Raw genomic sequence first — 14,273 nt, 5'->3', positions numbered from 1 at the left:
GCGAAACTGGAGATAGAGAGATAGATAGATACTGGAGATAGATATGGGATAGATAAATAGATATTAGATAGATAGACAGATACTGTAGATAGATAGGCAATATATAGATGATAGATAGATAGGAGATAGATAAATAGATATTAGATAGATAAATAGATAGATATGAGATAGATAGATATATAGATAGATATGGGATAGATATAAGATAGATAGATACTGTAGATAGATAGGCAATATATAGATGATAGATAAGAGATAAATAGATATTAGATAGATATGAGATAGATAGATATATAGATACATAGATATTAGATAGATGATAGATATGAGATAGATAGATGATAGGTGATAGATATGAGATAGATATATATGAGATAGACACCCCACTGTGGGGGTTTCTCTTAAAATTGCGAGGGGGTTGGCAGTTCCCGGAATCCTGGTCACCGAAAAAACTCTAGCGCCAGAATCCAGACATGACTTGGGATGCTGACGTCGGAATACCAGCAACCGACATCCCGATCGTAAGGAGACTGGGGCTAGGTAAGAATCAGCCGCGGGTGGGTGGGCTAGGTTTATGCACTCCAGGGGGACTTAGGGTTAGGCTGCGGGAGGGGTCGTTAGAGTTAGACTCCAGACAGGGGGAGTTTAGTTTAGGCACCACCGGGGGGAGGTTAGGGTTAGTCACTAAGGGGAGAGGGTCAGGTTTAGCCACTTACCGGGAGTGTTAGGGTGCAGAGTAGGGAGAGTTAGTATGAAGGTACAAAAAAGGAAGGTTAGGGAGTAAATAGGACAGGGAAACAGTACTCACCTTCCCCTGTTGGGATTCGAACCATGTACTGACAGCTGGCATCCCCTCCATCTATATTTCATACCGATTCCCTGTTGTACCACTAACGATAGACATATGGTCATTCTCTAGCTATGTAGCCACGTGGTATATAATGTGACTGCTTTGTGATACTGTTTATATTATTTTGATATCTGCAGGATATGATCTGATGCTCTACTCCAGGGGTAGTCAACATGTGAGCCTCTAGCTGCTCTGGAACTACATATCCCAACATGCCCTGCCACAGTTTTGCTATTAGGGAATGCTAAAACTGTGGCAGAGCATGCTTGGATATGTAGTTCCACAACAGCTGGGGGACTGCATGAATAACCTTGCTCTACTCTAATTCTTGATTGTATAAAGGGCTCGATTCAGACCAACTCGCAAAGCTGCATTTGCATGCAGCTGCCCAATTACCGCTATCTGCGCATGCGTAAAAGACGTAGTGCGCGTGCGCGAACCAGTCACTGTGATCGGGAAGTAATCGCACGTCGTACAAAAGCGGCTCCCTAGATTGAGTGACAGATCGAGCAATTTGTGGGTGGTGACAGGGGAGCGGTGGTGCGAACGCAGGCGTGTGAGCATCTTAACGCCGTTTCTATAGCGTACATAATTAAGAGGTAGCGTCATAGTACACGTCACTTGGCTGTTTAACATACAGCAGTGCTTGCGGTAAGGTATGGTCTACCACAAGTGCTCCGCATGCATCCGATGGTTCTCGATGTTACCGATTGTCTTATACAATGCCTGGAGATGACGTATGTTGCGAAGGGCAAGTGTGCGTCTTATGTCAGGCTGGCGGGCATCTATAAACATACTAGCTATCACAGGGCAATACATGGTAGGAGTGCTAATGACTTGCTTGAGATCGCGGGATTTGCATACTTTGAGCTATTCTGCTGTATGTGAACGCAGCGAGTGGGTCTGAATCGGGCCCAAAGTTACTACAATTGTCAATTTACTTTTTTTGTTTGCATCTACTGCCACCTTCTGGCTCACTGGTAACAGCGTCACATAACCTTTTCATTTTTTTTTTTTTTTACTTTTAGGGGAAGATTTACTAAGTGTCGTGTTTGGTCGTTTTTAAATGATAAAGGTGCGATTTAGCAAATCGGGAGTTTACTAATGGTCAAATCACATGGTTACCGCATGTCAAACACGATTTCGTGGCAACTCACCATCAAAACAAACATAGTCAAATAAAACTTGGTATCTATGCAAATCACGAATTTACTAAAAATCATGTTTTCAAAATCGAACAATTTTACATACAAATCGCACCTCAATACATGAGATCAATGCACTTGTTTGAAAACTCATGTTGACATGTATGAAGTGAACCATTTTATTTAGCCTCAACTCGATCAGGATGCTTAGGAATGCCAACAAATTCAGCTGCAGCAATCTCTTTCTGCTGACAAGCATGGCTGAGGCAGGATACTGTGGGCACTGATTCAGACTCGGACACTAAGCCGCGATCGCTTGCTATGGGCGATTGTCGCCCGTCTGCACATGCGGCAAAATACGCATGCACGGACCAGTCACTGCGTAAGGAAATCGCGCGCTTGTAGTCAGGGGTGCCGAGAGGGGGGGGGAGCTGGTACAAAGTACCCGCGCCCGGGCTTGCTGGAGGGATCCGGCGGGGCCCCTCTAGCACACGGCTCTGTGCTGGGCTGCCCTGGAGACTGCTCACGGCTGCTAAGAAGCAGCCACAGCAGTCTCCTATGCCTGTGGGGGAGTGATCAAGCTGATCGCGCCCCCCACTGGTTATGCAGCGGGCTGAGGGGACTCACTGCGCCCCCCTCACCAGCGCGCAATAGTGGGCATCATTTTACACCGGCGTGCGCTCACTCTGCCATCGCTCTCTAAGATATAGAGGGCATCCATAAACCAGACAGTGCGATCGTGGAATTTTCATACCCGGCCCCTATCTCTTGCGTAAGTGCGCTGCCTTGCATCCAGGTCTGAATCGCCCCCTGTGCCCTGTGTGCACAGGCACTTATTTCATGTGAAATATAAATTAAAAAAAGACAACCTGGCGCCTAGTCTAAAGGTGCGTATCCACTACCCGACTGTGAAACAAGTGCACGATTACGACATAGTAATCGAGCAGTCGTTTCATAGTCTGTGATGTGCCTACACTGAACGTTCAGTCATTCAGTGTAGGCACATCAATCATCCCCGAACATGGGCAACCTCACGTCATCATCAGGTTGACCAGCATGTTCGGGCGATTATAGATGTCAAAAACGACCAGCAGGTGTGCGCATCGCTGGTCATTTTTGACATTAAACTGCCCGATTTGTGGGCAATTAACAAGCAATTGAACAATAAAGATGTCGTTATCATTCAATCGATATGTTGAATCGCGTAGTGGATACGCACCTTAACTAGAGATGTGTGCTGACCCCCGTGTTTTGGTTTTGGATCTGTATCTCCCCTGGCTTTGGATCTGGACTGGTTTTGCCAAAATCTCCCTTCCATATTTTTTTTTCTTGTCTTGGTTTTAGATCTGGATTTTTCCTTAAAAAATCATAAAAACAGCTAAAATCACATAAAATGGGCCTATTTTTGTTCCTACAGTATTATTAACCTCAATAACATTTATTTCACTAATTTTCAGTTAATTTTGACCACCTCACTGCTCATGATATAAATTTTTTTCATCTAGTTAAGGGCCAAAAGGTTGTATCCTGCTAGCTGGCTGTCACGATTGATAGGCGGAATCAAACCTGAGTGATAAATAGAGTTGAGGACTGTGCAAAGATGATGGTTGGGGTACCCATTGAGGAGTGAAGAATTGATAGTTGATAATTGATACAGTCACTGACTGAAGGAGGAATTGACAGTTGATAATTGGTGCAGCCACTGGCTGAAGAAGTAAGAAGAGCTGATACTTGGTAATTGGTGCAGCCACTGGCTGAAGTAAGAATTGATAGTTGATAGTTGTCGCAGCCACTGGCTGAAGTAAGACGAGCTGATACTTGATAATTTGTGCAGCCACTGGCTGAAGTATTGGCTCTTCTTACTTCAGCCAGTGGCTGCGCCAACTATCAACTATCAATTCTTACTTCAGCCAGTGACTGCACCAATTATCAGGTATCAGCTCTTCTTACTTCAGCCAGTGGCTGTGCCAACTATTAACTATCAATTCTTACTTCAGCCAGTGGCTACACCAATTATCAAGTAAGAATTGATAGTTGGCACAGTCACTGGCTGAAGTAAGAAGAGCTGATACTTGATAATTGGTGCAGCCACTGGCTGAAAATTTGATAGTTGATAGTTAGCTCAGCCACTGGCTGAAGTAAGAATTGATAGTTGATAGTTAATTGTTGATGCAGCTTCCGGGCTGAGTAGTAGTGGAATACAGAGCTATGATTAGGAACCAGTTGCGGCTGGAACTCTTGGCAAGTTGCGGTCGTTACAGCCTTGAGGGCTGGTGAGGAGTGATGACAGGTGGCCTTTGGGCTGTGAAGCAGGATGTGGCCTTTGGGCCATGTAGTAAGACGAGCTGATACTTGATCATTGGTGCAGCCACTGGCTGAAGTATCAGCTCTTCTTACTTCAGCCAGTGGCTGCGCCAACTATAAATTCTTACTTCAGCCAGTGGCTGCACCAATTATCAATTCTTCAGCCAGTGGCTGCACCAATAATCAAGTATCAGCTCTTCTTACTTCAGCCAGTGGCTGTGCCAACTATCAACGATCAATTCTTACTTCAGGCAGTGGCTGCACCAATTATCAACTCTTCTTACTTCAGCCAGTGGCTGCGCCAACCATCAACTGTCAATTGTCTTCAGCCAGTGGCTGCACCAATCATCAAGTATCAGCTCTTCTTACTTCAGCCAGTGGCAGCACCAATTATCAAGTATCAGCTCTTCTTACTTCAGCCAGTGGCTGTGCCAACTATCAATTCTTCAGCCAGTGGCTGCACCAATAATCAAGTATCAGCTCTTCTTACTTCAGCCAATGGCTGTGCCAACTATCAATGATCAATTCTTACTTCAGGCAGTGGCTGCACCAATTATCAAGTATCAACTCTTCTTACTTCAGCCAGTGGCAGCACCAATTATCAAGTATCAGCTCTTCTTACTTCAGCCAGTGGCTGTGCCAACTATCAATTCTTACTTGATACTTGGTGCAGCCACTGGCTGAAGTAATAATTGTAAGTTGATAGTTGGCGCAGCCACTGGCTGAAGTAAGAAGAGCTAATACTTGATCATTGGTGCAGCCACTGGCTGAAGTAAGAATTGATAGTTGATAGGTGGCGCAGTCACTGGCTGAAGTAAGAAGAGCTAATACTTGATAATTGGTGCAGCCACTGGCTGAAGACAATTGATACTTGATAGTTGGCGCAGCCACTGGCTGAAGTAAGAAGAGTTGATACTTGATAATTGGTGCAGCCACTGGCAGGTGTAAGAATTGTTAGTTGATAGTTAATTGTTGATGCAGCCTCCAGGCTGAGTAGTAGTAGAATTCAGACCTATGATTAGGAACCAGTCCTGCAACAGCATTGGGGGCTGGAACTCTTGGCAAGTTGCAGCCTTTACAGCCTTGAGGGCTGGTGAGGAGTGACGACAGGTGGCCTTTGGGCCGTGAAGCAGGATGTGGCCTTTGGGTCGTGTAGCAGCCTTGAGGGCTGAGAACTCTTAGCGGAATGTGGCCTTTGGGCCGTGCAGCAGGATGTGGCCTATGGGCGTGTAGCAGCCTTGAGGGCTAAGAACCCTTGGCTGAATGTCACTGTTGTGCGACTTGTGCCGCCGGGTTGACACAAGCAGCAGTTGGTTCAGGCTTTTCTTTAAAAAAAACATGACAGGGGCATGCATGAGATGCTGTCTGTGGCCATTACAATTTCTGGACATTCAGAAACCATAACATTAAAAATGTCAGGCAGCAATGCCCCAAACAGCACATAATGGAAAGAAAAAAGGTGCAAGATGGAATTGTCCTTGGACCCACCAACCCACCCTTATGTTGTATATATGGAACAGGACATATACAGTTTAACAAACCAATCACTTCAGCGACAGGGACTGCCACTTGCGGCTGAAATTATTGGTCTGTTTGGACCCCCTACAAAACAAGCTGCCAATGCGCAGTGGACATTGGTGGCAATGATCCCATACACAAACTGGCTTTACAACATAGGTAAGATCAGATATCGTCATCCCCCTCAGTGTGTACATCCTCTTCTTCACACAATATTAATTAGTCCCCGCTGGAATCCACCATTACACACGTTTCTGTATTTTTTTACTTAATTGATGGTAAAAGGTCTTCCTCATGGAATTTGTAATTCATTTATCATCATCTTTTCCACATTATGGGGAAGCAATCTCTTACGCCGATCACTGACAAGGTTCCCGGCTGTGCTGAAAACTCTTTCACAGTACACACTGGAGGGTGGGCAACTTAATTAAAGCAAAGCCAGTTTGTGTAAAGGACTCCAAATTGTCTCTTTTTTCTGCCAGTAGTGAAACGGACTGTGTGACATGCCTATTTAGATACTATCCCTAAAATAATCATCCACCATTCTCTGAATGGTGACCGTATCAGACAAAGTCACTCATTGTAGGCAGTTCTTTCAGAACCAACCAGATGTCATTAGGTTTTGCTGACTGATCTGCATTACCACCAGCAGTGGATCTCTTAGGGAAATGTTGTTTTTTCCTAGCAGCTGCAGAAACTGAAGGAGGAGAGGATCCCATGTCACGTGCCGCTTGAGCTGACAATATTTTCACCAACAGCTCTTTGCATATATTCAGATTTATGTCCATCGGAAAGAAAGACACAAGATACTGTATGACTTAAACCTAGGATCAAGTATGGTCGCCAAAATATAGTGATCTGATTTCAAGAGATTGACGACCCTTGGATCCTCGCGAAGTGAATGAAGGGCTTGATCTACCAGTCAGACATACTTAGCAGAATCACTCCATTTCAGCTCCTCCTTCAGTCTCTCCAGCTGCTTTTGCAAAAGTCTGATTAGGGGAATGACCTGACTCAAGCTGGCAGTATCTGAACTAATTTCACATGTGGCAAGTTCAAAGGGTTTGAGAACCTTGCACAACATGGAAATTATTCTCCAATGCGCTTGACTAAGGTGCATTCCCGCTCCTCTCCCTATGTCATAGGCCGTAGTATAGCCTTGGATGGCCTTTTGCTGCTCCTCCATCTGCTGAAGCATATAGAGGGTAGAATTCCACCTCTTGCTTCAGCTGATGGCAGGGCAAATTCAACAGATCTTGCTGGTGCTGCAATCTTCGACACGCAGTTGCTAAATGTCGAAAATGTCCCAAAATCTTTTGGGCCACCGAGAGCATCTCCTGCACGCCTGTAATTTTAAAAAAAATGTTGCACCACCAAATTCATTGTGTGAGCAAAACATGGGATGTGTTTGAATTCACCCACATGTAATGCTCGCACAATATTGCTGGCATTATCAGAAATCACAAATCCCGTGAAGAGTCCAAGTAGGGTAAGCCATTTTGCAATGATTTCCCTGAGTTTTTCTAAGAGGTTCTTAGCGGTATGCCTCTTACTGAAACCGGTGATCCGCAGAGTAGCCTGCCTCTGAATGAGCTGGCATTTGTTAGATGCTGCTACTGCTGTTTGCACTGTTGGAGGCAATACACCTAACCAGTTGGCTGTCACAGTCATTTAATCTTTAGTTTTTCCTGTTCCACCTGTCCACATATCTGTGGTTAAGTGGACAGTGGGCACAACGGCATTTCGGAGGACATTAATACAATTTTTTTTAATGTCCTTATACAGATTGGGAATTAGAGAAGTGGAATCTAGAAGGGACATGGTAGCGGGACACAGGACCTCCATTAACTGTGTAAAACCCACTGCATTAATAGCGGATACTGGACGCACATCTAATACCAGCATAGCTGTTATGGCGTCCGTAATCCACTGTGCAACTGGGTGTCTGCTGTCATACTTGTTCACCATTGCAAAGGATTGTCAATTGTTTGGTTAAACTAAAAGTAGTTTTCTTCCTGGTCCCCTGCTGGGATGAAGATTCACTGACAGCAACAGCAGCAGCAGGCGTAACACTCAAGGATCCTTCTGAGAAACAATGGATAGGAGAGGAGTCAGTCCTTACGAGATTGGATGCAGGACTACTTCCGATCACGAATGAGAATGTTGATGATGATGCAGGTGTTGGTGGTGGGGATTGCAGGCGCTTGGATCCAGATAGAAGGAAGCAGCTAGGTGACACTGGACTGATTGTTGATCCGTTTTTGTCCCCAAAGTTTCAGAATTTGAAATACCTTTTCCATTTGATGAATGCGCTTCAAGTGACGTAACAGGGAGGAGGTTCCAAGATGGTTAAGGTCCTTACCTCTACTCACTGTTACATGGCAACGGTTACAAATGACTTGGCAAAGGTTATCTGGATTTGGCTGGAAATAATACCACACATGAGATGTGGATTTTTTGGTCCTTTGCCCAGGCATGGTAACAATGGGATTTTTCCCACCATGGGCAACAACTGTTGCCTGCTTTACAGTTTTTACACAAACATCCTCCGCAGCAACATCCTCATCATCATCAACATCCTTGTTGTTATCACCAACTATGTAAATATCCTCCTGGTGCAATTCCACAGAAGCATCCTCGATTACTACATCAGCATGATGACTTGTGCTGCTCATCCCCACATTTGCAGAGGGCACACAAATGGTGGAAGGAGGATCCTCTTCAAGTACAGTATTAGAAAGGTCAGGCTCACACATGGCAACCACGGACACACTTTTATATATATTTTTTTATTCTTTAACAGTGTAAAAGTGTATTTTTTTCATGGCCTGACTTAAGCCCTGGTGCATCAGCCTTCATAGATGACATTGACGGCCTTGCATCGTCATTATGACTGCTGCCGGCAGCTACAAGACTGGTATGTGGATCCTGCTCTCCTGTCATGTGACTGTCCTCCATACTCACTGCGGTCTTACAGCAGTGTCACCAAGCAATTATAGCGCAGCTAAGTTGCGGCTAATGCACACAACCACTCAAAAAAATTTTTTTAATATATATATATAAAAAAAAAATGTAAACTGGGGAAGAGCACCCATGAACAAGGCAGCAGCCCCTTGATAAATGACACAGGCAGCACCCCTGTGCAGCTACAATGCTGATAATTGTGGCTAACGCACACACAGAAATTTTGTAATTTTTTTTTTTGCACTTGGGGGGCAGAGCACCCCTGATGGACAGAGCACCCCCTAGACAACACAGCAGCACCCCTTATGGACTGCAGTGACACAGGAGCCACTGAAGACCCTCTTCTGTCTGCAGCACAGCTCCTAGTATATAAAGTAATGCAGCCCTTATGGACAACAGGTACAGCACAGCCCAGCACAGCAGCCAGCCCTAGTATATGGACGGAGTGGACAACAACCAGTCAGCCCCTATGACAAGTGACAACAGCCAGCCAGCCCCTATGCAGTATGGACATGAAGCAGCCAGCCCCTGACAAGTGACATCAGTAGAAAGCCTCTTAAACACACAGCAAGTTGCAACAGCACAGCCCCCTCCTTCCTCTCCAGTCTCCACAGCCAGAATGAAAATGGCGATGATCGCGGGACCTTTTATACAATCCAAAACCCGCAAGAATCCGACAGCGGGATGATGACGTTTTGCCTCATTTTCAGATCCGAGTCAGGCGGGGAAACCCGAGCCGACTTGGCTCTAGCTAGGATCACCTAAGTTTGGGTGGGTTTGGATCTCTGAAATCCGAACCTGCTCATCTCTAACAATAACTCACAGCAGTATTCACTTGAACCAATTACTGCTGCAACAGGGAGCACTGCTGATTGGTCAAATTACTCACACATTGTTCAAGCAATTCTAAAATATTTTATTAATACATAAAAAATATGGCCATAAATTATTAAAAGTTGGCAATATGATGAGATATACCCCTAAAAATTACCAATTAAAAATACAACAAACATACAGACTGGTGCCTCCTAGCAGATAATCCCACCACCAATCTTAGTGTTTATACACAGACGCTAAAATAACACAAAATAGCCACAAGGAAATATATATATTTATATGGCCAGCCCCTGGCCACCATTCCAGCAGAACAGACAGGCCAGCAGCTCAGTCACTCACTCTCTCAGCACCCCTAGCAGACTCAGGGCCTGATTCAGAGCCGGACGCTCTGACCAGAGCGCTCGCTCTGAATCAGGGCCGGGCTACCTAAAATTGGAGCGGCCTTTTGGACGCTCGCATAGCTATGGGTTACCACCCACAGCTTATGCGAGCGTCCATGATGATGGTCGCGATGGTCAAGACCATTGCGACCATCGGGCTTGTGACGAGACCCTGCGGTAGGGTCTCGTTGCCGCAAGCCCTGGAGTGATTTTGGCTCTATCAGAGCCAAAATCACTCCCACTGACATCACTAGTGATGTCAGTGGGGCCGGACCCACTGACAGCCACGCCCCACTGGCAGCCATGCCCCCGGTATGCCCACCAAAGGGGGCGTGCTGTCACTCACCATCGACAGCACGCCCCTTTGGTGCGAGACCCCGAGCGACGGCTTCCCCGTCGCTCACCGGGTCTCGCGCATGCGCACGACGGAGCTCCCTCCTTCGTGCGCATGCGCACTTGGGCACCATCGACCCGCTTGTGAGCGTACAGCACTCGCGAGCGGGTCTGAATGAGACCCTCAGTCAGATGATGTGATCATGATGATGATTCATCCAAGCAGCACAGCACCTCTGCCCAGTGCCCAGCAGCACCCCTCTCAGAGTCAGACTCAGCAGACAGCCAGCACCCCTCTCTGTGCTGTGCCAAGTGAGCGCCTGCCACCCCTCTCCCAGCCTGAGCTAACTTACCTAGGGAGCGTGAGACTCACTCTTGTCTGGTGGTCTCAGGCTAGCTATGTTGGAGTGTCACTGTGCTCTGGCTGTTGCCCAAAACAGGGGTGTAAGGTTCTGGTTTTGTTGTGGACCCGGGGTGGTATCAGGAGCAGACACTGAAGCAGATTTAAAGGTAAATGTGGAACTTTTAATGAGTGGCTTAACAGACATGGGAATGGCAAGAAATAGTCCAGGTATAGCACTAAAGTGCACTTAATAACTGTAGTGGAGTAAATGGGAGAATGTCCAGAAAGTGACAGGCAGGAACAGTCCAGTATGCAGGTATGGTGAGCTGTAACAAAATGCAGGCAGAGGTAACGAAGTCCAGCTGGGTGTAAGCGGAGGCAAGGTGCAGGGAAACAGCAGGTTCAGGTTCTCAGGCAGGGGAAAAGGTAAATGGAGGGTGCAGGGTAAGTCTAGCCGACACAGGTGCTCAGGCAATAGGGAAGGTAATTGGAGGAGGCAGGGGAATCTAGCAGTGTTGGAGCAGGTCAGGTGAAGCAGGCTTAGGCAATGAAACCAATAGACAGGTGAAATCACAGGAACTCACTCTCTCAGCTCTCACTGAGAAACACGTTGCACTGGCAATGCAAGGGAGCTCTGAACTCCCTTAAATCCCCATTGCTCAGCCATGACTGGTCAGAGGGGAGCATGTGACACAACAGGATACGGCAACTAGGTCACCTGACTGGCGCCCATGTCAGAACTTAACGGAAGCACCACCAGGCCTAACCAGACCAGAGTGACAGTATGCCCACATGGAACCACGCACAGCCAATGCTCCCCGCCAGGCACCAGCGCCACCACCAGACGCCCCTCGCCATAGTGTCCTCACAGGTATTACCCGTCAACTACCATGCCAAGAAACCCTGGTCATGACAAGGGGTGTGCTGTGCTCTGCCCAGGGGTGGGCTGTATGTCCAATCCAGGGTTGTGCTGTCACTGTGCTCTGTCCAGGGGGCTGTTGTCCAAAACAGGGGTGTGATGGGCTCTGTTCAGGGGGGGATGTGTGTCCAAATCAGGGGTGTGCTCTCCGTCCATATAAGCATCGTGACACTGCATACCGTACCCTCCCAGTATATCCATATATAAGCACTGTGACGCTGCTGCCCAAAACCGCAGTGTAATATTCATAAAAGTATTGTGACGCTGTCGTTCATTCATATCACAGTGTTATATTCATAAAAGTATTGTGACACTGTTGGTAATTCAGTATACCGCATTGTAATATTCATACAAATATTGTGAAGCTGTTGGTCATTCAGTAATACCGCAGTGTAATAGTCATAAAAGTATTGTGAAGTTGTTAGTCAGTAATACCGCAGTGTCATATTCCTGCAAGTATTGTGACGCTGTTGGTCAGTAATACCACAGTGTAATATTCATACAAGTATTGTGACGCTGTCAGTCAGTAATATAACGCAGTGTAATATTCATACAAATATTGTGACACTGTCAGTCATTCAGTGTAATTCATAAAAGTATTGTCATGCTGTCGGTCAGTAATACCTCAGTGTTATATTCATAAAAGTATTGTGACGCTGTTGGTCATTCAGTGTAATATTCATACAAGTATTGTGACGCTGTTAGTCATTCAGTAATACTCATACAAGTATTGTGACGCTGTTAGTCATTCAGTAATACTCATACAAGTATTGTGACGCTGTTAGTCATTCAGTAATACTCATACAAGTATTGTGACGCTGTTAGTCATTCAGTAATACTCATACAAGTATTGTGACGCTGTTGGTCATTCAGTGTAATATTCATAAAAGTATTGTGACACTGTTGCTGTCGGTCAGTAATACTGCAGTGTAATATTCATACAAGTATTGTGACGCTGTCGGTCATTCAGTGTACTATTCATACAAGTATTGTGACACTGTTGGTCAGTAATACAGCAGTGTAATATTCATACAAGTATTGTGACGCTGTCAGTCATTCAGTGTACTATTCATACAAGTATTGTGACACTGTTGGTCAGTAATACAGCAGTGTAATATTCATACAAGTATTGTGACGCTGTCGGTCATTCAGTGTACTATTCATACAAGTATTGTGACACTGTTGGTCAGTAATACAGCAGTGTAATATTCATACAAGTATTGTGACGCTATCGGTCATTCAGTGTACTATTCATACAAGTATTGTGACTCTGTCGATCATTCAGTGTAATATTCATACAAGTATTGTGACGCTGTCGGTCATTCAGTGTACTATTCATACAAGTATTGTGACTCTGTCGATCATTCGGTGTAATATTCATACAAGTATTGTGACGCTGTCGGTCATTCAGTGTAATATTCATACAAGTATTGTGAGTTGTGACGCTGTTAGTCATTCAGTAATACTCATACAAGTATTGTGACGCTGTCGGTCATTCAGTGTAATATTCATACAAGTATTGTGAGTTGTGACGCTGTTAGTCATTCAGTAATACTCATACAAGTATTGTGACGCTGTTGGTCATTCAGTGTAATATTCATAAAAGTATTGTGACACTGTTGCTGTCGGTCAGTAATACTGCAATGTAATATTCATACAAGTATTGTGACGCTGTCGGTCATTCAGTGTACTATTCATACAAGTATTGTGACACTGTCGGTCATTCAGTATACTATTCATAGAAGTATTGTGACGCTGTCGGTCATTCAGTGTAATATTCATACAAGTATTGTGACGCTGTTGGTCATTAATACAGCAGTGTACTATTCATACAAGTATTGTGACGCTGTCGGTCAATCAGTAATACCGCAGTGTAATATTCATAAAAGTATTATTATGCTGTTGGTCAGTAAAACCTCCTTCAGATCAAAAATGTCTTTCAGGAACTGAAGAACTTGATCCCTACATTGATCCTCCCTCATAAATTTTCTTAAGAATCAAAATATTAAAATAAATAAATTAAAAACGAATCAATCCTTCCGTCCTTCCCTGTCTTCACCCCATAAACATATTCCTACTCCCTCAGGCCTCTGACCTAGTTCTTGATTAATGAAAATATTCTAGCTTTTTAAACTTCCTATTCCTACGTATGCAAATTCAGCTAAGTGACGTCAAGGCAGGTGATTGCACGGCAAGGCATAAGCACGCCCACTATGTCTTAGCGAGCGATCACTTTGTGTATGCAGACACTCATTAGCGTATGGTAAGATGCCCACTAGCGCACGTCATCTCCAGGAAGTGTATTAAAATATTGATACATCAAGGACCATCAGAAGCGATCGCAGCGCTTGTGCTTGCCTCTACCCTACCGCAAGCACTACGAGGATTTCAGTGTAAAAAAAAGCTGGTGACGTGTACTATGACGCTGCCTGTTAATTATGCACGCCTCTGAAACGGCGTTGAGATACTCAGGCACGCTTGCATCCACACCTCCATTTACCCGTTTTTACGGGCCTGCCTGTTACCACCCACGAATGGCCTCTCCTGTCACTCATTACACTGGACTGTCTTTACTGGGCAAGCGAGCGGGTCCCGATCGATATAAGTAGTTTGCACATGCGCACTGCGATGCATGCGCAGATTAGCGAACATCGGCAGCAGCGAGCGGACACTTGCTAGT

The sequence above is a fragment of the Taudactylus pleione genome, unplaced genomic scaffold (genome assembly GCF_031769625.1).
Source record: "Taudactylus pleione unplaced genomic scaffold, aTauple2 ptg001750l, whole genome shotgun sequence".
NCBI lineage: Eukaryota > Metazoa > Chordata > Amphibia > Anura > Myobatrachidae > Taudactylus > Taudactylus pleione.
Note: the sequence above shows the minus strand (reverse complement) of the source record.